Below are 26,141 nucleotides of genomic sequence, written 5' to 3'. Positions count from 1 at the left end.
TCCCCAGCTCCGGGTGAGTCCCAGAGGGGGACCAGAGTCATCCGGTTTTGGGCATATCCAGCTGGGGACCAGAGTCACCACGTCAGGGTGAGGACCAGAAGGGGATGAGAATCACTAGGTCCAGGTGAAGCCCCGATGTGGAAATGAAACCAGGTCCCATGATGCCCATGTGAGGACCTGAATCACCAGGTCCTGGTGAGGTCCCTGTTGGAACCAGTCAACTCGTCCAGGTGAGGCCCAGGTGGGACCACAGGCACCAGGTCCAGGTGAGGCCCACGTATATAAGAGAGTATCCAGTTGCCAATGATCCCCAGGTTAGGACCAGAGTCAAAAGGCCCAGGAGAGGCCCAAATATGGATCAGAGTCATTTTGTTCCAGGTGAGTCCAGATGGATACCACGGGAACCAGGTCCAGGAGAGCCCCATATGGGACCCAGAGCCACCAGGTCCAGGTGAGTTCCAGGTGGGACCACAGTCACAAGGTCCAGGTGAGGCACAGGTGGCAACAGGATTCACCATGTCCAGCTGAGGCCCAGGTGGCGACCAGTCACCAGGTGCGGACCAGCTAAGGACCAGAATCACCAGGCCCAAGTGAAGCCCAAGGGGTGACAATAGTCACCAGGTCATGGTGAGGCCCAGAGGGGGAACCAGAGTAACCAGTTTAGTTTGAGGCCCAGAATGGGACCAGAGGTCTCTGGTCAAAGTGAGGCCCAGGTGTGGAATAGAGTATCCAGGTCCCAATGATGCCTGGGTGAGGACCAGAGTCACTAGGGGCATGCAGGCCCAGGTGGGGAACAGAATCACTGTGTCCTAGTGAGGCATAGAATAAGACCACAGTCAGCAGTATTGTGGGAGCCAGAGCCCCTTGGAACCAGAGCAACTCTATCCAGCTGAGTCCCAGGTCCATGTGAGGCCCACGTGAGGACCAGATTCATCAGGTCGTATTGAGGCATAGCTGGGAAAAGAGCCACCAGGTCTGGGTGCGGCCTAGGTGGGGCAAGATTCAGCAGTTCTGAGTTAGGTCAAACTGGGGACGAGAGACACCAGGACCAGGTGAGGCCAAACTGAGGACCAGAGTCACCAGATGTAGGTCAGGTCCAGGTGTGGACCAGAGTCCCCAGATCCAGGTGAAGTCCAGGTGGGGACCAGAGTCACCAGATCCAGGTGAAGCCCAGGTGGGGACCGGAGTACCTAGGTCCAGATGAGGCCCAGATGAGGACCAGAGTTACCAGGTACACGAGTAGCCCCGGGGAGGATCAGAGGCAACAGGTCCATGTGAGGCCGGCTTGGGGACCATAGTCAACAGGTCTAATTGAGACCCAGTTATTAAACACAGTAAGCAGGTCCAGGTGAGTCCCCGGTGGTGACAAGTGTCACCACGTCCTGGTTTGGCCCAGGTGGGGACCAGAATCACCAGGTAGAGTGGAGGCCCTTGAAAGAACCAGAGTCAACAGTTCGAGGTCAGGCGCAGGTGGCAACCAGGGTCAGCATGTCCAAGTCAGGCTAAAGTGGGGTTCACATTCACTAGGGCACGTGAGTCCCAGAGGGGGTCCAGAGTGACCTGGTCCAGGTGAGGTCCAGTTGTGGAACACAGTCACCGGGTCCCAATTTTGCCCAGTTGAGGACCATGGTCAACAGGGCCAGGTGAGGCCCAGATGGGGACCGGAGTCCCCAAATCCAGGTGAAGCCCAGGTGGGGACCACAGTCACCAGATCCAGGGTAGTCTCAGGTGCAGACCAGAATCACCAGGTCCAGGTGAGGTGCAGGTGAAACCACACTCACTAGTACACGGTGAGGCCCTGGTGGGGATCAGAGTCATGAGGTGCATGAGAAGCTAGAAACACTGCAACCACCAGGTCCACATGATGTCCATGTGTGAACGAGAATCACCCCTTACAGGTGAGGACCATGTGGGGATCCGACTCACCATGTCCAGGTGAGACCCAGGTGGGAACCAGTATCACCATGTCCAGGTGTGGCCCAGGTGAAGACCAGAGTTAATAGGTCCGGCTGGGTCACTGATAGTGAACAGGGTAACCATATCCTGATGCTACCCAGGTGGGTACCAGATACACCAGGTACTAGTGAGGCCCAGGTGGGCCCAGAGACATGAGGTCCAGGTGAGGTCCCATGGGAACCACAGTCACCAGGTCTCGTGAGGCCATGCTTAGGATCAGAGTCACCAGTTACTGGTGAGGCCCAGGTGGAGCCAGAGTCACCTGGTACAGAAGAGGCCAAATTCAGGACCAGAGTTACCAGGGTCAGGTCAGTCCCAGTGGGGAATAGAGTAACCATGTCCCGATGATGCGCAGGTAGAACCAGAGTCACCAGGTACAGATGAGGAGCAGGTGGGGAGCATATTCTCTAGGTCTCGGTGATGCGCACTTGAGGACCAGAATCCCCAGGTCTAGTTGAGGCCTAGAGGGGTACCAGATTCACCTGGTCTAGGTGACATCCAGATGAGGACCAGAGTCACCATGTCCGGGTGAGGCCCAGAGGGGATCTAGAGTCATCATGTCCAGGTAGGGCTCAGGTGTGGAACACAGTATCCAGGTCACAATGGACACAGGTGAAGACCAGAGTCAGCAGATCTGGGTGAGGCCCAGTTAGGATCAGAGTCACCAGTTCCAGGTGAGCCGAAGAAGGAGTCCACAGCAATCAGGTCCAGGTGGGGAACAAATTCACCAGGACTGGGTGAGGCCCAGATGGGGACCAGATTCACCAGGTCCAGGTGACTTCCAGGTGGTTACCAGACTTACCAGTTCCGGGTGAGGACCAGGTAAGGACAAGATTCAACAGGTCCAGGTCAGGCCCACGTGGGGACCTGTGTCACCAGGTATGGGTGAGGCCCAGGTGGCAACCCCACTCCCCAGGTCCAGGTGAGGCCAACCTGCAGGCCATGCAGTGGAACCATGTCGGGAAGATGCCCAGGTAGGGACCAGAGTCACCAGGTCCAAATGAGGCCCAGATGGAGCATATTCACTAGGTCCAGGTGAGGCCCGGTTGAGGACCAGAGTCTCCAGATCTGGTTGAGGCCTAGAGGTGTACCAGAATCACCTGGTCCAGGTGACATCCAGATGGGGACCAGAGTCACCAGGTCAGGGTGAGACCCAGAGATTTTCCAGAGTCATCATGTCCAGGTGAGGCTCAGGTGTGGAACAGAGTCACCAGGTACAAAGATGCCCAGGTGAGGACCAGAGTCACCAGGTCTGTGTGATGCGCAGATATAATCAGAGTGACTAGTTCCAGGTGAGGCCAAGAAAGAGTCCACATCAATCAGGTCCAGGTGGGGAGGAAATCACCAGGACTGGGTGAGACCCAGATGGGGACCAGATTCACCAGGTCCAGGTGAGTCTCAGGTGGTGACCAGAGTCCCCGGGTCTGGGAAGGACCAGGTAAGGACCATATTCACCAGGTCCAAGAGGCCCACGTGGGGACCTGAGTCACCAGGTATGGGTGAGGCCCAGGTGGCAACCCCACTCACCAGGTCCAGGTGAGGCCAACCTGCAGGCCAGAGTCTCCAGATCCAGGTGAGGCCCTAGTAGGGACCGGAGTCACCAGGTAAATGTGAGTCTACAAGAACACCACAGTCACCAGGTCCTGGTGTGGTTCAAGTGGGAACGAGAGTCACCAGGTCCAGGTGAGACCCAGGTGGGTACCACAGTCACCAGGTCCAGATTGAGGCCTAGGTGGGGGGACCAGAGTGATCAGGACCAGTTGAGAACAAAGTGCGGAGCAAAGTTATCATGTCCAATTGAGGCCCAGGTGGGGAACAGAGTAACCATGTCCTATTGATGCCAGGTGGGAAAAGAGTCACAAGGTCCAGACGTGGCCTAACTGAGGAGTAGTATCACCAGAACCTGTTGAGGCCCAGATTATGACCACTGTCCCCAGCTCCGGGTGAGTCCCAGAGGGGGACCAGAGTCACTGGTTCTGGTGATATCCAGGTGGTGACCAGAGTCACCACGTCAGGGTGAGGCCCAGAGCGGGACGAGAATCACTAGGTCCAGGGGAGGCCCCGATGTGGAACTGAGAAACCAGGTCCCATGATGCCCATATGAGGACCTGAGTCACCAGGTCCAGGTGAGGTCCCTGTGGGAACCAGTCACCTCTTCCAGGTGAGGCCCAGGTGGGACCACAGTCACCGGTCCTGGTGAGGCAAAGGTATATAACAGAGTATCCAGCTCCCAATGATGCCCAATTAAGGACCAGAGTCAACAGGTCCAGGAGAGGCCCAAATATTGTTCAGAGTCATTGTGTTCCAGGTGAGGCCAGTTGGAGCCCACAGGAACCAGGTGCAGGAGAGCCCCATATGGGAACCAGAGCCACCAGATCCAGGTGAGGTCCAGGTGGGACCACAGTCACAAGGTCCAGGTGAGGCGAGGGGGCAACAGGATTCACCAAGTCCAGGTAAGGCCCAGGTGGCGACCAGTCACCAGATCCAGGTGCGGACCAGCTAAGGACCAGATTCACCAGGCCCTAGTGAAGCCCAAGGGGTGACCAGAGTCACCAGGAAAGGATGAGACCCAGAGGGGAACCAGAGTAACCAGTTTAGTTTGAGGCCCAGAATGGGACCAGAAGTCCCTGTTCAAAGTGAGGCACAGGTGTGGAATAGAGTATCCAGGGTGAGGATCTTTGGGTCCATCACCCGTGATGCCTGGGTGAGGACCAGAGGCACTAAGCCATGCAGATCCAGTTGGGGAACAGAAGTACTAAGTCTTGGTGTGGCATAGAATAAGATCACATTCAGCAGTATCAGGTGAGCCCCTTGTGGGAACCAGAGCCACTCTATCCAGCTGAGTCCCAGGTCCATTTGAGGCCCACGTGAGGACCAGATTCATCAGGTCGAATTGAGACATAGCTGGGGACAAGAGTCACCAGGTCTGGGTGCGGCCTAGGTGGGGCAAGATTCAGCAGTTCTGAGTTAGGTCAAAGTGGGGACGAGAGACACCAGGTCCAGGTGAGGCCAATCTGAGGACGAGAGTCACCAGATCCAGGTGAGGTCCATGTTGGAAAGAGAGTCACCAGGTTCAGGAGAGGTCCAGTTGGGGACCAGAGTCACCAGATCAAGGTGAACTCCAGGTGGAGACCAGAGTCACCAGATCCAGTGAAGCCCAGGTGGGGACCAGAGTCACTAGGTCCAGATGAGGCCCAGGTGAGGACCAGAGATACCAGGTACACGTCAGGCCCCGGTGGGGATCAGAGGCAACAGGTCCATGTGAGGCCTGCTTGGGGACCATGGTAAACAGGTCTACTGGAGGCCCAGTTGTGGAACACAGTAAGCAGGTCCAGGTGAGCCCCGGTGGTGACAAGAGTGACCACGTCCAGGTGAGGCCGAGGTGGGGACCAGAATCACCAGGTACAGGAAAGGCCCTTGAAAGTACCTGAGTCAACAGTTCGAGGTCAGGCGCAGGTGGCAACCAGGGTCAGCAGGTCCTAGTCAGGCCAAAGTGGGGTTCACAGTCACTAGGACACGGTGAGACCCAGAAGGGGACCAGAGTCACCTGGTCCAGGTGAGGTCCAGTTGTGGAACAAAGTCACCGGGTCCCAATTTACACACTTGAGGACCATGGTCAACAGGACCAGGTGAGGCCCAGATGGGGACCGGAGTCCCCAAATCCAGGTGAAGCCCAGGTGGGGACCACAGTCACCAGATCCAGGGTAGTCTCAGGTGTAGACCAGAATCACCAGGTCCAGGTGAGGTGCAAGTGGCAACCACACTCACCAGCACCCGGTGAGGTCCTGCTGGGGACCAGAGTCACGAAGTACATGAGAAGCTAGAAATACTGCAGCAACCAGGTGCACATGATGACCATGTGGGAACGAGAATCACCAGTTACAGGTGAGGACCATGTGGGGATCCGACTCACCATGTCCAGGTGAGACCCAGGTGGGAACCAGTGTCACCTTGTCCAGGTGTGGCCCAGGTGAAGACAAGAGTTAATAGGTCCGGCTGGGTCACTGTTAGTGAACAGTGTAACCATATGCTGATGCTACCCAGGGAGGTACCAGAGACACCAGGTCCAGTTGAGGCCCAGGTGGGACCGGAGAAATGAGGTCCAGTTTAGTTCCCGATGGGAACCACAGTCACCAGGTCAGGTGAGGCCATGCTTAGGATCAGAGTCACCAGTTACAGGTGAGGCCCATGTGGAGCCAGAGTCACCTGGTACAGAAGAGGCCAAAGTCATGACCAGAGTTACCAGGATCAGGTCAGTCCCAGTGGGGAATAGAGTAACCATGTCCCGATGATGCCCAGGTAGAACCAGAGTCACCAGGTCGAGATGAGGCGCAGGTGGGGAGCATATTTACTAGGTCCCGGTGAGGCCCAGTTGAGGACCAGAGTCACCAGGTATAGTTGAGGCCTCGATGAGTACCAGACTCACCTGGTCTAGGTGACATACAGATGGGGACCAGAGTCACCATATCAGAGTGAGGCCCAGAGTAGATCCAGAGTCATCATGTCCAGGTGAGGCTCAGGTGTAGAACAGAGTATCCAGGTCATAATGGTCCACAGGTGAGGACCAGAGTCACCAGATCTGGGTGAGGCCCAGTTAGGATCACCAGTTCCAGGTGAGGCCAAGAAGTAGTCCACAGCAATCAGAGCCAGGAGGGGAACAAATTCAGCAGGACTGGGTGAGGCCCAGATGGGGACCAGAGTCACCAGTTCCAGGTGAGGCCAAGAAGGAGTCCACAGAAATCAGGTCCAGGTGGGGAACAAAGTCACCAGGAGTGGGTGAGGCCTAGATGGGGACCAGATACACAAGGTCCAGGTGATATCCAGGTGGTGACCAGACTTACCAGTTCCGGGTGAGGACCAGGTAAGGACAAGATTCACCAGGTCCAAGTGAGGCCCACGTGGGGACCTGTGTCACCAGGCATAGGTGAGGCCCAGGTGGCAACCCCACTGACCAGGTCCAGGTGAGGCCAACGTGCAGGCCATGCAGAGGAACCATGTCCCGATGATGACCATGTAGGGACCAGACTTACCAGGTCCATGTGAGGCCAACCTGCAGGCCACGCAGTGGAACCATGTCCCGATGATGCCCAGGTACGGACCAGAGTCACCAGGTCCAAAAGAGGCCCAGATGGTGCATATTCACTAGGTCCAAATGAGGCCCAGTTGAGGACCAGAGTCACCAGATCTGGTTGAGGCCTAGAAGGGTACCAGAATCACCTGGTCCAGGTGACATCCAGATGGGGACCAGAGTCACCAGGTCAGGGTGAGGCCCAGAGAGGTTCCAGAGTCATCATGTCCAGGAGAGGCTCAGGTGTGGAACAGAGTCTCCAGGTCCCAATGATGCCCAGGTGAGGAACAGAGTCACCAGGTCTGGGTGACGCGCAGATAGGATCAGAGTCACCAGATCTTGTTGAGGCCTAGAGGGGTACCAGATTCACCAGGTCCAGGTGAGGCACAGGTGGTGACCAGAGTCCCCGTTCTGGGAAAGGACCAGGTAAGGACCAGATTCACCAGGTCCAAGAGGCCCACGTGGGGACCTGAGTCACCAGGTATGGGTGAGGCCCAGGTGGCAATAACACTCACCAGGTCCAGGTGAGGCCAACCTGCAGGCCATGCAGTGGAACCATATCCCGATGATGCCCAGGTAGGGAGAAGAGTTACCAGGTCCAGGTGAGACCAACCTGCATGCCATGCAGTGGAAGCATATCCAGATGATGCCCAGGTAGAGACCAGACTTACCAGGTCCAGGTGAGGCCAACCTGCATGCCATGCAGTGGTACCATATCCCGATGATGCCCAGGTATGGACCAGAGTCACCAGGTCCAAATGAGGCCCAGATGGAGCATATTCACTAAGTACAGGTGAGTCCCCTTTGAAGACCAGAGTCACCAGATCTTTTTGAGGCCTAGGGGGTACCAGAATCACCTTGTCCATGTGACATCCAGATGGGGACCAGAGTCACTAGGTCAGGGTGAGGCCCAGAGCGGTTCCAGAGTCAACATTTCCAGGTGAGGCTCAGGTGTGGTACAGAGTCACCAGGTACCAATGATGCCCAGGTGAGGACAAGAGTCACCCGGTCTGGGTGACGCACAGATAGGATCAGACTCACCAGTCCAGGTGAGGCCAAGAAAGGGCACAGCAATCAGGACCAGGTGGGGAACAATGTCACCAGGACTGGGTGAGGCCCAGATGGGGACCAGATTCACCAGGTCCAGGTGAGGCCCAGGTGGTGACAAGAGTCCCCGGGTCTAGGAGAGGACCGGGTAAGGACAAGATTCACCAGGTCCAAGAGGCCCACGTAGGGACTTGAGTCACCAGGTATGGGTGAGGCCCAATGGGGACCAGATTCACCAGGTCGAGAGGATTCTCATGTTGTGACCAGACTTACTAGTTCCGAGTGAGGACCAGGTAAGGACCATATTCACCAGGTCAAAGGGAGGCCCACGTGGGGCCCTGTGTCACAAGGTATAGGGGAGGCCCAGGTGGCAACCGCACTCACCAGGTCCAGGTGAGGCCAACCTGCAGGCCATGCAGAGGAACCATGTCCCGGTGATGCTCAGGTAGGGACCATATTTACCAGGTCCAGTTGAGGCCAATCTACAGGCCATGCAGTGGAACCATGTCCCGATGATGCCCAGGTAGGGACGAGAGTAACCAGGTCCAAATAAGGCCCAGATGGTGCATATTCACTAGGTCCAGGCGAGGCCCAGTTGAGGACCAGTTTCACCATATCTACTTGAGTCTTAGAAGGGTACCAGAATCACCTGGTACAGGTGATAACCAGATGGGGACCAGAGTCTCCAGGTCAGGGGGAGGCCCAGAGTGGTTCCAGAGTCATCGGGTCCAGGTGAGGCTCAGGTGTGGAAGAGAGTCACCAGGTACCAATGATGCCCAAGTGAGGACCAGAGTCACCAGATCTGGGTGAAGCCCAGTTAGGATCAGAGTCACCAGTACCAGGTAAGGCCAAGAAAGAGTCCACAGCAATCAGGTCCAGGTGGGGAACAAATTCACCAGACCTGGGTGAGACCCAGATGCGGACCAGAATCACCAGGTCCAGGTGAGGCCCTGGTGGGGATAGAGTCCCCGGGTCTGGGAAAGGACCAGGTAAGGACCAGATTCACCAGGTCCAAGAGGCTCACGTGGGGACCTGAGTCACCAGCTATGTGTGAGGCCTAGGTGGCAACCCCACTCACCAGGTCTAGGTGAGGCCAACCGGCGGGCCAGAGTCACCAGATCCAGGTGAGGCCCTAGTGGGGACTGGAGTCACCAGGTAAATGTGAGTATACAAGAACACCACAGTCACCAGGTCCAGGTGTGGTTCATGTGGGAACGAGAGTCACCAGGTCCAGGTGAGACCCAGGTGGGGACCACAGTCACCAGGTCCAGATTGAGGCCTAGGTTGGGGGACCAGAGTCATCAGGACCAGTTGAGGCCAAAGAGTGGAGCAAAGTTATCATGTCCAGGTGAGGCCCAGGTGGGGACAGAGTAACAATGTCCCATTGATGCCAGGTGGGAAAAGAGTCACAAGGTCCAGACGATGCCTAAGTGAGGAGTAGATTCACCAGGTCCTATTGAGGCCCAGTTGAGGACCAGTGTCCCCATCTTCGGGTGAGTCCCAGAGGGAGACCAGAGTCACCCGGTTCTGGTGATATCCAGGTGGGGACCAGAGTCACCACGTCAGGGTGAGGCCCAGAGGGGGAGGAGAATCACTAGGTACAGGTGAGGCCCCGATGTGGAACTGAGAAACCAGGTCCCATGATGCCCATATGAGGACCTGAGTCACCAGGTCCAGGTGAGGTCCCTGTGGGAACCAGTCACCTCATCCCGTAGAAGCCCGGGTGGGACCAAAGTCACCAGGTCCAGGTGAGGCCCAGGTATATAAGAGAGTATCAAGGTCCCAATGATGCCCATGTAAGGACCATAGTCAACAGGTGCAGGAGAGGCCCAAATATGGATCAGAGTCATTGTGTTCCAGGTGAGGCCAGATGGAGACCACAGGAACCAGGTCCAGGAGAGCCCCATATGGGAACCAGAGCCACCAGATCCAGGTGAGATCCAAGTGGGACCACAGTCACAAGGTCCAGGTGAGGCGCATGTGGCAACAGGATTCACCAAGTCCAGGTGAGGCCCAGGTGCAGACCATTCACCAGATCCAGGTGAGACCAGCTAAGGACCAGATTCACCAGGCCCAAGGGAAGCCAAACTGGTGACCAGAGTTACCAGGTAAGGGTGAGGTCCAAAGGGGAACCAGTAACTAGTTTAGTTTGAGTCCCAGAATGGGACGAGAGGTCCACGGTCAATGTGAGGCACAGGTGTGGAATAGAGTATCCAGGTCCTAATGTTTCCTGGGTGAGGACCAGAGTCACTAGGGCCATGCAGGCCCAGATGGGAACAGAATCACTAGGACCAGGTGAGGCATAGAATAAGAACACAGTCAGCTGTATCAGGTGAGCCCCTTGTGGGAACCAGAGCCACTCCATCCAGCTGAGTCCCAGGTCCATGTGAGGCCCACGTGAGGACCAGATTCATCAGGTCGATTTGAGGCATCGCTGGGGACAAGAGTCACCAGGTCTGGTTGCGGCCGAGGTGGGGCAAGATTCAGCAGTTCTGAGTCAGGTCAAAGTGGGGACGAGAGATGCCAGATCCAGGTGAGGCCAAACTGAGGACCAGAGTCACCAGATGCAGGTCAGGTCCAGGTGTGGACCAGAGTCCCCAGATCCCGGTGAAGTGCAGGTGAAGCCCAGGTGGGGACCAGAGTCACTAGGTCCAGATGAGACCCAGATGAGGACCAGAGTTACCAGGTACACGTGAAGCCCCGGTGGGGATCAGAGGCAACATGTCCATGTGAGTCTGGCTTGGGGACCATGGTCAACAGATCTACTTGAGGCCCAGGTGTGGAACACCGTAAGCAGGTCCAGGTGAGTTCCCGGGGTGACAAGAGTCACCAGGTCCAGGTCAGGCCCATGTGGGCACCAGGATCACCATGTCCAGGGGAGGCCCTTGAGAGAAACAGCGTCAACAGTTCGAGGTCACGCGCAGGTGGCAACCATGGTCAGGAGGTCCAAGTCAGGCCAAAGTGGGGTTCACAGTCACTAGGGCACGGTGAGACCCAGAGGGATACCAGAGTCACCTGGTCCAGGTGAGTTCCAGTTGTGGATCACAGTCACAGGGTCCCAATTTTGCCCAGTTGAGGACCATGGTCAACAGGGCCAGGTGAGGCCCAGATGGGAACCAGAGCCCAAAATCCAGGTGAAGCCCAGGTGCGGACCACAGTCACCAGATCTAGGGTAGTCTCAGGTACAGACCAGAATCACCATGTCCAGGTGAGGTGCAGGTGGCAACCACACTCACCAGGTCCCGGTGAGGCCCTGGTGGGGACCAGAGTCACGAGGTACATGAGAAGCTAGAAACACTGCAGCCACCAGATCCACATGATGTCCATGTGGGAACGAGAATCACCAGTTACAGGTGAGGACCAGGCAGGGATCCGAATCACCATGTCCACGTGAGACCCAAGAGGGAACCAGTGCCACCATGTCCAGGTGTGGCCCAGGTGAAGTCCAGAGTTAATAGGTCCGGCTGGGTCACTGTTAGTGAAGAGTGTAACCATATCCTGATGCTACCCAGGTGGGTACCAGAGACACCAGGTCCTGGTGAGGCCCAGGAGGGACCAGAGACATGAGGTCCAGGTGAGGTCCCGATGTGAACCACAGTCACCAGGTCAGGTGAGGCCATGCTTAGGATCAGAGTCACCAGTTACAGGTGAGGCACAGGTTGAGCCAGAGTCACCAAGTAGAGAAGACGCCAAAGTTAGGACCAGAGTTACCAGGATCAGGTCAGTCCCAGTGGGGAATAGAGTAACCACATCCCGATGATGCTCAGGTAGAACCCGAGTCACCACGTATAGATGAGGCGCAGGTGGGGAGTATATTCACGAGGTCCCGGTGAGGCCCAGTTGAGGACCAGATTCCCCCAGTCTAGTTGAGGCCTAGAGGGGTACCAGATTCACCTGGTCTAGGTGACATCCAGATGGGGACCAGAGTCACCAGGTCAGGGTGAGTCCCAGAGAGGTTCCAGAGTCATCAAGTCCAGGTGAGGCTCAGGTGTGGAACAGAGTCACCAGGTACCAATAATGCCCAGGTGAGGACCAGAGTCACCAGGTCTGTGTCACGCACAGATAGGATCAGAGTCACCAGTTTCAGGTGAGGCCAAGAAAGAGTCCACAGCAATCAGTTCCAGGTGGGGAACAAAGTCTCCAGGACTGGGTGAGGCCCAGATGGGGACCAGATTCACCAGGTCCATGTGATTCCCAGGTGGTGACTAGAGTTACCAGTTCCGGATGAGCACCAGGTAAGGACGAGATTCACCAGGTCCAAGTGAGACCCACGTGGGGACCTGTGTCACATTGCATGTGTGAGGCCCAGGTTGCCACCCCACTCACCAGGTCCAGGTGAGGCCAAACTGCAGGCCATGCAGAGGAACCATGTCTCGATGATGCCCAGGTAGACATCAGAGTTACCAGGTCCAGGTGAGGCCAACCTGCAGGCCATGCAGTGGAACCATGTCCCGATGATGCCCAGGTAGGGACCAGAGTCACCAGGTCCAAATGAGGCCCAGATGGAACAAATTCACTAGGTCCAGGTGAGGCCCAGTTCAGGACCAGAGTCACCAGATCTGCTTGTTGCTTAGAGGGGTACCAGAATCACCTGGTCCAGGTAACATCCACATGGGGACCAGAGTCACCAGGTCACGAAGAGGCCCAGAGAGGTTCCAGAGTCATCATGTCCAGGTGAGGCTCAGGTGAGGAACAGAGTCACCAGGTACCAATGATGCCCAGGTGAGGACCAGAGTCACCAGATCTGGGTGACGCGCAGATAGGTTCAGAGTCACCAGTTCCAGGTGTGGCCAAGAAAGTGTCCACAGCAATCAGGTCCAGGTGGGGAACAAAGTCACAAGGACTGGGTGAGGCCCAGATGGGGACCAGATTCACCAGGTCCAGGTGAGGACCAGGTGGTGACCAGAGTCCCCGGGTCTGGGATAGGACCAGGTAAGGACCAGATTCACCAGGTCCAGGAGGCCCACGTGGGGACCTAAGTCACCAGGTACGGGTTAGGCCCAGGTGGCAACCGCACTGACCAGGTCCAGGTGAGGCCAACCTGCAGGCCAGAGTCACCAGATCCAGGTGAGGCTCTAGTGGGGCCCAGAGACACCAGGTAAATGTGAGTCTACAAGAAAACCACAGTCACCAGGTCCAGGTGTGGTTCAGGTGGGAACGAGAGTCACCAGGTCCAGGTGAGACCCAGGTGGGGACCACAGTCACCAGGTCCAGACTGAGGCCTAATGGGGGGACAAGAGTCATCAAGACCAGTTGAGGCCAAAGTGCAGAGCAAAGTTATCATATCCAGGTGAGGCCCAGGTGGGAAACAGAGTAACCATGTCCCATTGATGCCAGGTGGGAAAAGAGTCACAAGGTCCAGACGAGGCCTAAGTGAGGAGTAGATTCAACAGGTCCTGTTGAGGCCCAGTTGAGGACCAGTGTCCCCAGCTCTGGGTAAGTCCCAGAGGGGGACCAGAGTCACCCGGTTCTGGTGATATCCAGGAGGGGACCAGAGTCACCACGTAAGGGTTAGGCCCAGAGTGGGACGAGAATCACTAGGTCCAGGTGAGGCCCCGATGTGGAACTGAAACCAGGTCCCATGATTCCCATATGAGGACCTGAGTCACCAGGTCCAGGTGAGGTCCCTGTGGGAACCAGTCACTTCGTCCAGGTGAGGCCCAGGTGGGACCACAGTCAACAGGTCCAGTTGAGGCCCAGGTATATAAGTGAGTATCCAGGTCCCAATGATGCCCAGGTAAGGACCAGAGTCAACAGGTCCAGCAGAGGCCCAAATATGGATCAGAGTCATTTTGTTCCAGTTGATGCCTGATGGAGACCACAGGAACCAGGTCCTGGAAAGCCCCATATGGGAACCAGAGCCACCAGATCCAGGTGAGGTCCAGGTGGGACCAGAGTCACAAGGTCCAGGTGAGGCGCAGGTGGCAACAGGATTCACCAAGTCCAGTTGAGGCCCAGGTGGCGACCATTCACCAGATCCAAGTGAGGACAAGCTAAGGACCAGATTCACCTGGCCCAAATGAAGCCCAAGGGGTGACCAGAGTCACCAGGTAAGGGTGAGTCCCAGAGGGAGAACCACAGTAACCAGTTTAGTTTGAGGCCCAGAATGTGACCAGAGGTCCCTAGTCAGTGTGAAGCCCAGGTGTGGAATAGTGTATCCAGGTCCCAATGATGCCTGTGAGGACCAGAGTCACTAGGGCCATGCAGGCCCAGATGGGGAACAGAATCACTAGGTCCTGGTGAGGCATAGAATAAGACCAGAGACAGCAGTATCATTTGAGCCCCTTGCGGGAACCAGAGCCACTCTATCCAGCTGAGTCCCAGGTCCATGTGAGGCTCAAGTGAGGACCAGATTCATTAAGTCGAAATGAGGCATACCTGGGGACACGAATCACCAGGTCTGGTGGCGGCCTAGGTGGGGCAAGATTCAGCAGTTCTGAGTTAGGTCAAAGTAGGGACGAGAGACGCCAGGTCCAGGTGAGGCCAAACTGAGGACCAGAGTCACCAGATAGAGGTGAGGTCCATGTTGGAAAGAGAGTCACCAGGTCCAAGCGAGGTCCAGGTGGGGACCAGATTCACCAGAACCAGGTGAAGTCCAGGTGGGGTCCAGAGTCACCAGATCCAGGTGAGGCCCAGGTATATAACAGAGTATCCAGCTCCCAATGATGCCGATAAGGACCAGAGTCAACAGGTACAGGAGAGGCCCAAATATTGTTCAGAGTCATTGTGTTCCAAGTGAGGCCAGTTGGAGACCACAGGAACCAGGTCCAGGAGAGCCCCATATGGGAACCAGAGCCACCAGATCCAGGTGAGGTCCAGGTGGGACCAGAGTCACAAGGTCCAGGTGAGGCACAGGTGGCAACAGGATTCACCAAGTCCAGGTGAGGACCAGGTGTCGAACAGTCACCAGATCCAGGTGCCGACAAGCTAAGGACCAGATTCACCAGACCCTAGTGAACCCCTAGGGGTGACCAGAGTCACCAGGTAAGGGTGAGGCCCAGAGTGGAACCAGAGTAACCAGTTTAGTTTGAGGCCCAGAATGGGACCAGAAGTCCCTGGTCAAAGTGAGGCACAGGTGTGGAATACAGTATCCTGGGTGAGGATCATTGGGTCCATCACCCAAAGATGCCTGGGTGAGGACCAGAGGCACTAGGGCCATGCAGGCCCAGATGGGGAACAGAATCACTAGGTGCTGGTGATGCATAGAATAAGACCACAGTCAGCAGTATCCAGTGAGCCACTTGTGGGAACCAGAGCCACTTTATCCAGCTGAGTCCCAGGTACATGAGAGGCACACGTGAGGACCAGATTCATCAGGTCGAATTGAGACATAGCTGGGGACAAGTGTCACCAGGTCTGGGTGCGGCCTAGGTGGGGCAAGATTCAGCAGTTCTGAGTTAGGTCAAAGTGGGGACGAGAGACACCAAGTCCAGGTGAGGCCAAACTGAGGACCAGAGTCACCAGATCCACATGAGGTCCATGTTGGAAAGGAGTCACCAGGTCCAGGAGAGGTCCTGGGGTGGACCAGAGTCACCAGATCCAGGTGAAGTCCAGGTGGGGACCAGAGTCACTAGGTCCAGATGAGGCCCAGGTGATGACCAGAGTTACCAGGTACACGTGAGGCCCCGGTGGGGATCAGAGGCAACATGTCCATGTGAGTCTGGCTTGGGGACCATGGTCAACAGGTCTACTTGAGGCCCAGGTGTGGAACACAGTAAGCAGGTCCCGGTGAGTCCCCGGTGGTGACAAGAGTCAACACGTCCAGGTGAGGCCCAGGTGGGGACCAGGATCACCAGGTCCAGGGGAGGCCCTTGAAAGAACCAGAGTCAACAGTTCGAGGTCAAGCGCAGGTGGCAACCAGGGTCAGCAGGTCCAAGTCAGGCCAAAGTTGGGTTCACAGTCACTAGGGCACGGTGACACCCAGAGGAGGACCAGAGTCACTTGGTCCAGGTGAGGCCACTTGTGGAACACAGTCACCGGGTCCCAATTTTGCCTAGTTGAGGACAACCCCACTCACCAGGTCCAGGTGAGGCCAACCTGCAGGCCATGCCGTGGAACCATATCCCGATGATGCCCAGGTAGGGACCAGAGTCACCAGGTCCAAATGAGGCCCAGATGGGGTATATTCACTAGGTCCAGGTGAGGCCCAGTTGAGGGCCAGAGTCACCAGATCACCTTGAGCCCTAGAGGGGTACCAGAATCACCTGGTCCAGTTGACATCCAGATGGGGACCAGAGTCACCAGGTCAGAGTGAGTCCCAGAGAGGTTCCAGAGTCATCATGTCCAGGTGAGGCTCAGGTGTGGAACAGAGTAACCAGGTATCAATGATGCCCAGGTGAGGACCAGAGTCACGAGATGTGGGAGACGCACAATAGGATCAGAGTCACCAGTTCCAGGTGAGGCCAAGAAAGAGTCCACAGCAATCAGGTCCATGTGGGAACAAAGTCACCAGGACTGGGTGAGGCCCAGATGTGGACTAGATTCTCCAGTTCCTGGTGAGGCCCAGGTGGTGACCAGAGTCCCCGGGTGTGGGAGAGGACCAGGTAAGGCCCAGATTCACCAGGTCCAAGAGACCAACGTGAGGATTTGAATCACCAGGTGTGGGTGAGGCCCAGGTGGCAACCCCACTCACCAGGTCCAGGTGAGGCCAACCTGCAGGCCAGAGTCACCAGATGCAGGTGAGGCCCTTGTGGGTACCGGACTCACCAGGTAAATGTGAGTCTACAAGAACACCACAGTCACCAGGTCCAGCTGTGGTTCATGTGGGAACGAGAGTCACCAGGTCCAGGTGAGACCCAGGTGGGGACCACAGTCATCAGGTCCTGATTGAGGCCTAGGTTGGGGGACCAGAGTGATCAGGACCAGTTGAGGCCAAAGTGCGGAGCAAAGTTATCATGTCCAGGTGAGGCCCAGGTGGGGAACAGAGTAACCATGTCCCATTGATGCCCGGTGGGAAAAGAGTCAGAAGGTCCAGACGAGGCATAAGTGAGGAGTAGATTCATCAGGTCCTGTAGAGGCTCAGTTGAGGACCAGTGTCCACAGCTCTGGGTGAGTCCCAGAGGGGGACCAGAGTCACCCGGTTCTGGTGATATCCAGATGGGGACCAGAGTTACCACGTCAGGGTGAGGCCCAGAGTGCGACGAGAACCACTAGGTCCAGGTGAGGCCGCGATGTGGAACTGAGAAACCAGGTCCCATGATGCACATATAAGGACCTGAGTCACCAGGTCCAGGTGAGGTCCCTGTGGGAACCAGTCACCTCGTCCAGGTGAGGCCCAGGTGGGACCACAGTGACCAGGTCAAGGTGAGGCCCAGGTATATAAGAGAGTATCCAGGTCTCAATGATGCCCAGGTAAACACCAGAGTCAACAGGTGCAAGAGAGGCCCAAATATGGATCAGAGTCATTGAGTTCCAGGTGAGGCCAGATGGAGACCACAGGAACCAGGTCCAGGAGAGCCCCAAATGGGAACCAGAGCCACCAGATCCAGGTTAGGTTCAGGTGGGACCAGAGTCACAAGGTCCAGGTGAGGCGCAGGTGGCAACAAGACTCACCAAGTCCAGGAGAGGCCCAGGTGGCGACCAGTCACCAGATCCAGGTGCGGACAATTAAGGACCAGATTCACCAGGCCAAAGTGAAGCCCAAGGGGTGACCAGAGTCACCAGGTAAGGGTGAGGCCCAGAGGGGATCCAGTTAACCAGTTTAGTTTGGGGCCCAGAATGGGACCAGAGGTCCCTGGTCAAAGTGAGGCCTAGTTGTGGAATAGAGTATCCAGGTCCTAATGATGCCTGGGTGTGGACCAGAGTCACTAGGGCCATGCAGGCCCAGATGTGGAACAGAATCACTAGGTCCTGGTGAGGCATAGAATAAAACCACAGTCACCAGTATCAGGTGAGCCCCTTGTGGGAAACAGAGCCACTCTATCCAGCTGAGTCCCAGGTCCATGTGAGGCCCACGTGAGGACCAGATTCATCAGGTCGAACTGAGGTATAGCTGGGGACAAGAGTCACCAAGTCTGGGTGCGGCCTAGGTGGGGTAAGATTCAGCAGTTCTGAGTTAGGTCAAAGTGGGGACGAGAGACATCAGGTCCAGGGGAGGCCAATTGAGGACCAGAGTCAACAGATCCAGGTGAGGTCATGTTGGAAAGAGAGTCACCAGGTCCAGGAGAGGTCCAGGTGGGGACCAGAGTCATCAGATCCAGGTGATTCCCAGTTGGGGACCAGAGTCACCAGATCCACCTGAAGCCCTGATGGCGACCAGACTCACTAGGTCCAGATGAGTCCCAGGTGAGGACCAGAGTAACCAGGTACACGTGATCTCTGGTTTTAATCAGAGGCAACAGGTCCATGTGAGGCCGGCTTGGGGACAATGGTCAACAGGTCTACTTGAGGCCCAGGTATGGAACACAGTAAGCAGATCCAAGTGAGTCCCCGGTGGTGACAAGAGTCACCACGTCCAGGTGAGGCCCAGGTGGAGACCAGGATCACCAGGTACAGGGGAGGGCCTTGAAAGAATCAGAGTCAACAGTTCGAGGTCAAGCGCAGGTGGCAAACAGGATCAACAGGTCCAAGTCAGGCCAAAGTGGGGTTCACAGTCACTAGGGCACGGTGAGACCCAGAGGGGGACCGGAGTCAAATATCCAGGTGAAGCCCAGGTGGGGACCACAGTCAACAGATCCAGGGTAGTCTCAGTTGCAGACCAGAATCACCATGTCCAGGTGTGGCCCAGGTGAAGAGCAGAGTTAATAGGTCCGGCTGGGTCACTGTTAGTGAAGAGTGTAACCATATCCTGATGCTATCCAAGTGGGTACCAGAGACACAAGGTCCTGGTGAGGGCCAGGTGGGACCGGAGACATGAGGTCCAGGTGAGGTCCCGATGGGTTCCCCAGTCACCAGGTCAGGTGTGGCCATGCTTAGGATCAGAGTCACCAGGTACAGGTGAAGCCCAGGTGGAGACAGAGTCACCTGGTACAGAAGAGGCCAAAGTCAGGACCAGAGTTACCAGGATCAGGTCAGTCCCAGTGGGGAATAGAGTAACCATGTCCCGATGATGCCCAAGTAGAACCAGAGTCACCAGGTCCAGATGAGGCGTAGGTTTGGAGCATGTTCACTAGGTCCCGGTGAGGCCCAGTTGAGGACCAGAGTCACCAGGGCAAGTTGAGGCCTAGAGTGGTAACAGATTCACCTGGTCTAGGTGACTTCCAGATGGGGACCGGAGTCACCATGTCAGGGTGAGGCCCAGAGGGGTTCCAGAGTCATCATGTCCAGGTGAGGCTGAGGTTTGGAACAAAGTATCCAGGTCATAATGGTCCACAGGTGAGGACCAGAGTCACCAGATCTGGGGGAGGCCCACTTAGGATCAGAGTCACCAGTTCCAGGTGAGGCCAAGAAGGAGTCCACAGCAATCAGGTCCAGGTGGGGAACAAAGTCACCAGGACAGGGTGAGGCCCAGATTGGGACCAGATTCACCAGGCCCATGTGATTAACAGGTGGTGACCAGACCGACCAGTTCCGGGTGAGGACCAGGTAAGGACCAGATTCACCAGGTCCAAGTGAAGCCCACGTGGGGACCTGTGTCACCACGTATGGGTGAGGCCCAGGTGTCAACCCCACTCACCAGGTCCAGGTGAGGCCAACCAGCAGGCCAAAGTCACCAAATCCAGGAGAGCACCTAGTGGGGACCAGAGTCACTAGGTAAAATGAGTCTACAAGAACACCACAGTCAGCAGGTCCAGGTGTGATTCATGTGGGAACGAGAGTCACCAGGTCCATGTGAGACCCAGGTGGGGACCGCAGTCACCAGGTCCAGATTGAGGCCTAGGTGGGGGGACCAGAGTCATCAGGACCATTTGAGGACAGGGTGCGGAGCAAAGTTATCATGTCCAGGTGAGGCCCAGGTGGGGAACAGAGTAACCATGTCCCATTGATGCCAGCTGGGAAGAGTCACAGGTCCAGTCGAAGCCTAAGTGAGGAGTAGATTCACCAGGTCCTGCTGAGGCCTAGTTGAGGACCAGTGTCCCAAGCTCCAGGTGAGTCCCAGAGGGGGACCAGAGTCACCCGGTTCTGGTGATATCCAGGTGGGGACCAGAGTCACCACGTCAGGGTGAGACCCAGAGTGGTAACCAGAGTAACCAGTTTAGTTTGAGGCCCAGAATGGGACCAGAGGTGCCTGGTCAAAGTGAGGCCCAGGTGTGGAATAGAGTATCCAGGTCCCAATGATGCCTGGGTGAGGACCAGAGTCACTAGGGCCATGCAGGCCCAGATGGGGAACAGAATCACTAGGTGCTGGTGATGCATAGAATAAGACCACAGTCAGCAGTATCCGGTGAGCCCCTTGTGGGAACCAGAGCCACTCTATCCAGTTGAGTCCCAGGTCCATGTGAGGCCCACGTGAAAACCAGATTCATCAGGTCGAATTGAGGCATAGCTGGGGACAAGAGTCACCAGGTCGGGATGCGGTCTAGGTGGGACAAGATTCAACAGTTCTGAGTTAGATCAAAGCAGGGACGAGAGACACCTAGTCCAGGTGAGGCCAAACTGAGGACCAGAGTCACCAGATCCAGGTGAGGTCCATGTTGGAAAGGAGTCACCAGGTGCAGGAGAGGTCCTGGTGGGGACCAGAGTCACCAGATCCAGGTGAGGTCAATGTTGGAAAGAGAGTCACCAGATCTAGGTGAGATCCATGTTGGAAAGAGAGTCAGCAGGACCAGGAGAGGTACAGGTGGGGACCAGAGTCACCAGATCCAGGTGAAGTCGAGGTGGGGACCAGAGTAACCAGATCCAGGTGAAGCCCAGGTGGGGACCAGAGTCGCTAGGTCCAGATGAGGCCCAGGTGAGGACCAGAGTTCCCAGGTACACGTGAGGCCCCGGTGGGGATCAGAGGCAACAGGTCCCTGTGAGGCCGGCTTGGGGACCATGGTCAACATGTCTACCTGAGGCCCAAGTGTGGAACACAGTAACCAGGTCCAGGTGAGTCCCAGGTGGTGACAAGTGTCACCACGTCCAGTTGAGGCCCAGGTGGGGACCAGGATCACCATGTCCAGTGGAGGTCCTTGAAAGAACCAGAGTCAACAGTTCGAGGTCAGGCGCAGGTGGCATCCAGGGTCAGCAGTTCCAAGGCAGGCCAAAGTGGGGTTCACAGTCACTAGGGCACGGTGAGACCCAGAGTGGGACCAGAGTCACCTGGTCCAGGTGAGGTCCAGTTGTGGAACACAGTCACCGGGTCCCAATTTTGCCCAGTTTAGGACCATGGTCAACAGGGCCAGGTGAGGCCCAGATGGGGACCATAGTCCCCAAATCCAGGTGAAGCCCAGGTGGGGACCACATTCAGCAGATCCAGGGTAGTCTCAGGTGCAGACCAGAATCACCAGGTCCAGGTGAGTTGCCGGTGGCAACCACACTCAACAGGTCCCGGTGAGGCCCTGGTGGGGACCAGAGTGACGAGGTACATGAGAAGCTATAAACACTGCATCCACCAGGTCCACATGATGTCCATGTGGGAACGAGAATCATCAGTTACAGGTGAGGACCAGGTGGGGATCCGACTCACCATGTCCAGGTGAGGCCCAGGTGTGATCCAGTGTCACCATGTCCAGGTGTGGCCCAGATGAAGACCAGAGTTAATAGGTCCGGCTGGGTCACTGTTAGTGAACAGTGTAACCATATCCTAATGCTACCCAGGTGGGTACCACAGACACCAGGTCCTGGTGAGGCCCAGGTGTGACCCGAGACATGAGGTCCAGGTGAGGTCCCGTTGGGAACCACAGTCACCAGGTCAGGTGAGGCGATGCTTAGCATCAGAGTCACCAGTTACAGGTGAGGCCCAGGTGGAGCCAGAGTCACCTGGAACAGAAGAGGCCAAAGTCAGAACAGAGATACCAGTATCAGGTCAGTCCCAATGGGGAATAGAATAATCATGTCCCGATGATTCCCAGGTAGAACCAGAGTCACCAGGTCCAGATGAGGCGCAGGTGGGGAGCATATTCACTAGGTCCCGGTGAGGCCCAGTTGAGGAACAGAGTCACCAGGTATAGTTGAGGCCTCGAGCCGTACCAGATTCACCTGGTCTAGGTGACATCCAGATGGGGACCAGAGTCACCATATCAGGGTGAGACCCAGAGTAGATCCAGAGTCATCATGTCCAGGTGAGGCTCAGGTGTGTAACAGAGTATCCAGGTCATAATGGTCCACAGGTGAGGACCAGAGTCACCAGATCTGGGTGAGGCAGAGTTAGGATCAGAGTCACCAGTTCCAGGTGAGGCCAAGAAGGAGTCCACAGCAATCAGGTCCAGGTGGTGAACAAAGTCAGCAGGACTGGGTGAGGCCCAGATGGGGACCAGATTCACCAGGTCCAGATGATTCCCAGGTGGTGACCAGAGTTACCAGTTCTGGGTGAGGACGACGTAAGGACCAGATTCACCAGGACCAAGTGAGGCCCACGTGGGGACCTCTGTCACCAGGTATGTGTGAGGCCCAGGTGGCAACCCAACTCACCAGGTCCAGGTGAGGCCAACCTACAGGCCATGCAGAGGAACCATGTCCCGATGATGCCCAGGTAGGGACTAGATTTACCAGGTCCAGGTGAGGCCAACCTGCAGGCCATGCAGTGGAACCATGTCCCGATGATGCCCAGGTAGGGACCAGAGTCACCAGGTCCAAATGAGGCACAGATGGAGCATATTCACTAGGTCCAGGTGAGGCCCATTTGAGGACAAGAGTAACCAGATCTGGTTGAGGCCTAGAGGGGTACCAGTATCACCTGGTCCAGGTGACATCGAGATGGGGACCAGAGTCTCCAGGTCAGGGTGAGTCCCAGAGAGGTTCCAGAGTCATCATGTCCAGCTGAGGCTCAGGAGTGGAACAGAGAAACCAGGTAGCAATGATGCCCAGGTGAGGACCAGAGTCACCAGATCTGGGTGACGCGCAGATAGGATTAGAGTCACCAGTTCCAGGTGAGGCCAAGAAAGAGTCCACATCAATGAGGTCCAGGTGGGGAACAAAGTCACCAGGACTGGGTGAGGCCCAGATGGGCACCAGATTCACTGCTCCAGGTGGTTCCCAAGTGGTGACCAGAGTTACCAGTTCCGGTGAGTACCAGGTAAGGACAAGATTCACCAGGTCCAAGTGAGGCCCACGTCGGGCCCTGTGTCACCAGGTAGGGGTGAGGCCCAGGTGGCAAAAACTCTCAGCAGGGCCAGGTGAGGCATACGTGCAGGCCATGCAGAAGAACCGTGTCCCGATGATGCCCAGGGAGGGTCCAGAGATACCAGGTCTAATTGAGGCCAACCTGCAGGCCATGCAGTGGAATCATGTCCCGATGTTGCCCAGGTAGTGAACAGAGTCACCAGGTCTAAATGAGGCCCAAATGGAGCACATTCACTAGGTCCAGGTGAGGCCCAGTTTAGGACCAGAGTCACCAGATCTGGTTGAGGCCCAGAGGGGTACCAGAATCACCTGGGCCAGGTGATATCCAGATTGGGACCAGAGTCACCAGGTCATGGTGAGGCCCAGAGGGGATCCAGAGTCATCATGTCCAGGTGAGGTTCAGGTGTGGAACAGAGTCACCAGGTACCAATGATGCCGAGGTGAGGACCAGAGCCACCAGATCTGGGTGACGCGCAGATAGGATCAGAGTCTCCAGTTCCAGGTGAGGCCAAGGAGTCCACAGCAATCAGGTCCAGGTGGGGAACAAAGTCACCAGGACTGGGTGAGGCCCAGAACGGAATAGATTCACCAGATCCAGGTGAGGCCCAGGTGTTGACCAGAGTCCCCGGGTCTGGGAGAGGACCAGGTAAAGACCAGATTCACCACGCCCAAGTGAACCCAAGGGGTGACCAGACTCACCAGGTAAGGGTGAGGCCCAGAGGGGGAAACAGAGTAACCAGTTTAGTTTGAGGCCAAGAATGGGACCAGAGGTCCCTGGTCAAAGTGAGGCCCAGGTGTGGAATCGAGTATCCAGGTCCCAATGATGCCTGGGTGAGGACCAGAGTCACTAGGGCCATGCAGGCCCAGATGGGGAACAGAATCAATAGGTCCTGGCGAGGCATAGAATAAGACCAGAGTCACCAGTTTCAGGTGAACCTTTGTGGGAACCAGAGCCACTCTATCCAGCTGAGTCCCAAGTCCATGTGAGGCCCACGTGAGGACCAGATTCATCAGGTCGAATTGAGGCATAGCTGGGGACAAGAGTCACCAGGTCTGGGTGCGGTCTAGGTGGGGCAAGATTCAGCAGTTCTGAGTTAGGTCAAAGTGGGGACGAGAGAGGCCAGGTCCAAGTGAGGCCAAACTGAGGACCAGAATCACCAGATCCAGGTGAGGTCCATGTTGGAAAGAGAGTCACCAGTTCCAGGAGAGGTGCAGGTGGGGACCAGAGTCACCAGATCCAAGTGAAGTCCAGGTGGGGACCAGAGTCACCAGATCCAGGTGAAGCCCAGGTGGGGACCAGAGTCACTAGGTCCAGATGAGGCCCAGGTGAGGACCAGAGTTACCAGGTACACGTGAGGCCCCGGTGGGGATCAGAGGCAACAGGTCCATGTGAGGCCGGCATGGGGACCATGGTCAACAGGTCTATTGAGGCCCAGGTGTGGAACACAGTAAGCAGGTCCAGGTGATTCCCCGGTGGTGACAAGAGTCACCACGTCCAAGTGAGGCCCAGGTGGGGACCAGGATCACCAGGTCCAGAGGAGTCCCATGAAAGAACCAGAGTCAACAGTTCAAGGTCAGAAGCAGGTGGCAACCAGGGTCAGCAGGTCTAAGTCAGGCCAAAGTGGGATTCACAGTCACTAGGGCACGGTGAGACCCAAAGTTGGACCAGAGTCACCTAGTCCAGGTGAGGTCCAGTTGTGGAACACAGTCACAGGGTCCCAATTTTGCGCAGTTGAGGACCATGGTCAACAGGGCCAGGTGAGGCCCAGATGGAGACAGGAGTCCCCAAATCCAGGTGAAGCCCAGGTGCGGACCACAGTCACCAGATCCATGGTAGTCTCAGATGCAGACCAGAATCACCAGGTCCCGGTGAGGTGCCGGGGGCAACCACACACACCAGGTCCCGGTGAGGCCCTGGTGGGGATCAGGGTCACGATGTACATGAGAAGCTAGAAACACTGCAGCCACCAGGTACACATGATATCCATGTGGGAACGAGAATCCCCAGTTACAGGTGAGGACCAGGTGGGGATCTGACTCACCATGTCCAGGTGAGACCCAGGTGGGAACCAGTGTCACCATGTCCAGGTGTGGCCCAGGTGAAGACCAGAGTTAATAGGTCCGGCTGGGTCACTGTTAGTGAACAGTGTAACCATATCCTGATGCTACCCCGGTGGGTACCAGATACACAATGTCCTGGTGAGGCCCAGGTGGGACCAGAGACATGAGGTCCAGGGAGGTCACGATGGGAACCACCGTCACCAGGTCAGGTGAGGCGATGCTTAGGATCAGAGTCATCAGTTACAGGTGAGGCCCAGGTGGAGCCAGAGTAACCTGGTACAGAAGAGGCCAAAGTCAGGACCAGAGTTACCAGGATCAGGTTAATCCCAGTGGGGAATAGAGTAACCATGTCCCGATGATGCCCAGGTAGAACCAGAGTCATCAGGTCCAGATGAGGTGCAGGTGGGGAGCATATTCACTAGGTCCCGGTGACGCCCACTTGAGGACCAGAGTCACCAGGTCTAGTTGAGGGTAGAGGGGTTCCAGATTCACCTGGTCTAGGTGACATCCAGATGGGGACCAGAGTCACCATGTCAGAGTGACGCCCAGAAGGGTTCCAGAGTCATCATGTCCAGGTAAGGCTCAGGTGTCGACCAGAGTATCCAGGTCATAACGGTCCACAGGTGAGAACCAGAGTCACCAGATCGGTTGAGGCCCAGTGAGGATCAGAGTCACCAGTTCCAGGTGAGGCCAAGAAGTAGTCCACAGCAATCATGTCCCGGTGGGGAATCATGGAATTCGATTCTTTTCGATTTGATTCTTTATGATTTTTTTCAACTCGATTCAATTCGATTCTTTTTTTTATGATAGTCACAAAGAGAGAGAGAGAGAGGCAGAGACACAGGCAGAGGGAGAAGCAGGCTCCAAG

Source organism: Canis aureus, chromosome 33, assembly GCF_053574225.1.
Source record: "Canis aureus isolate CA01 chromosome 33, VMU_Caureus_v.1.0, whole genome shotgun sequence".
Lineage (NCBI taxonomy): Eukaryota > Metazoa > Chordata > Mammalia > Carnivora > Canidae > Canis > Canis aureus.
The sequence above is the reverse complement of the archived record's forward strand: the minus strand, read 5'-3'. Positions refer to the sequence as shown.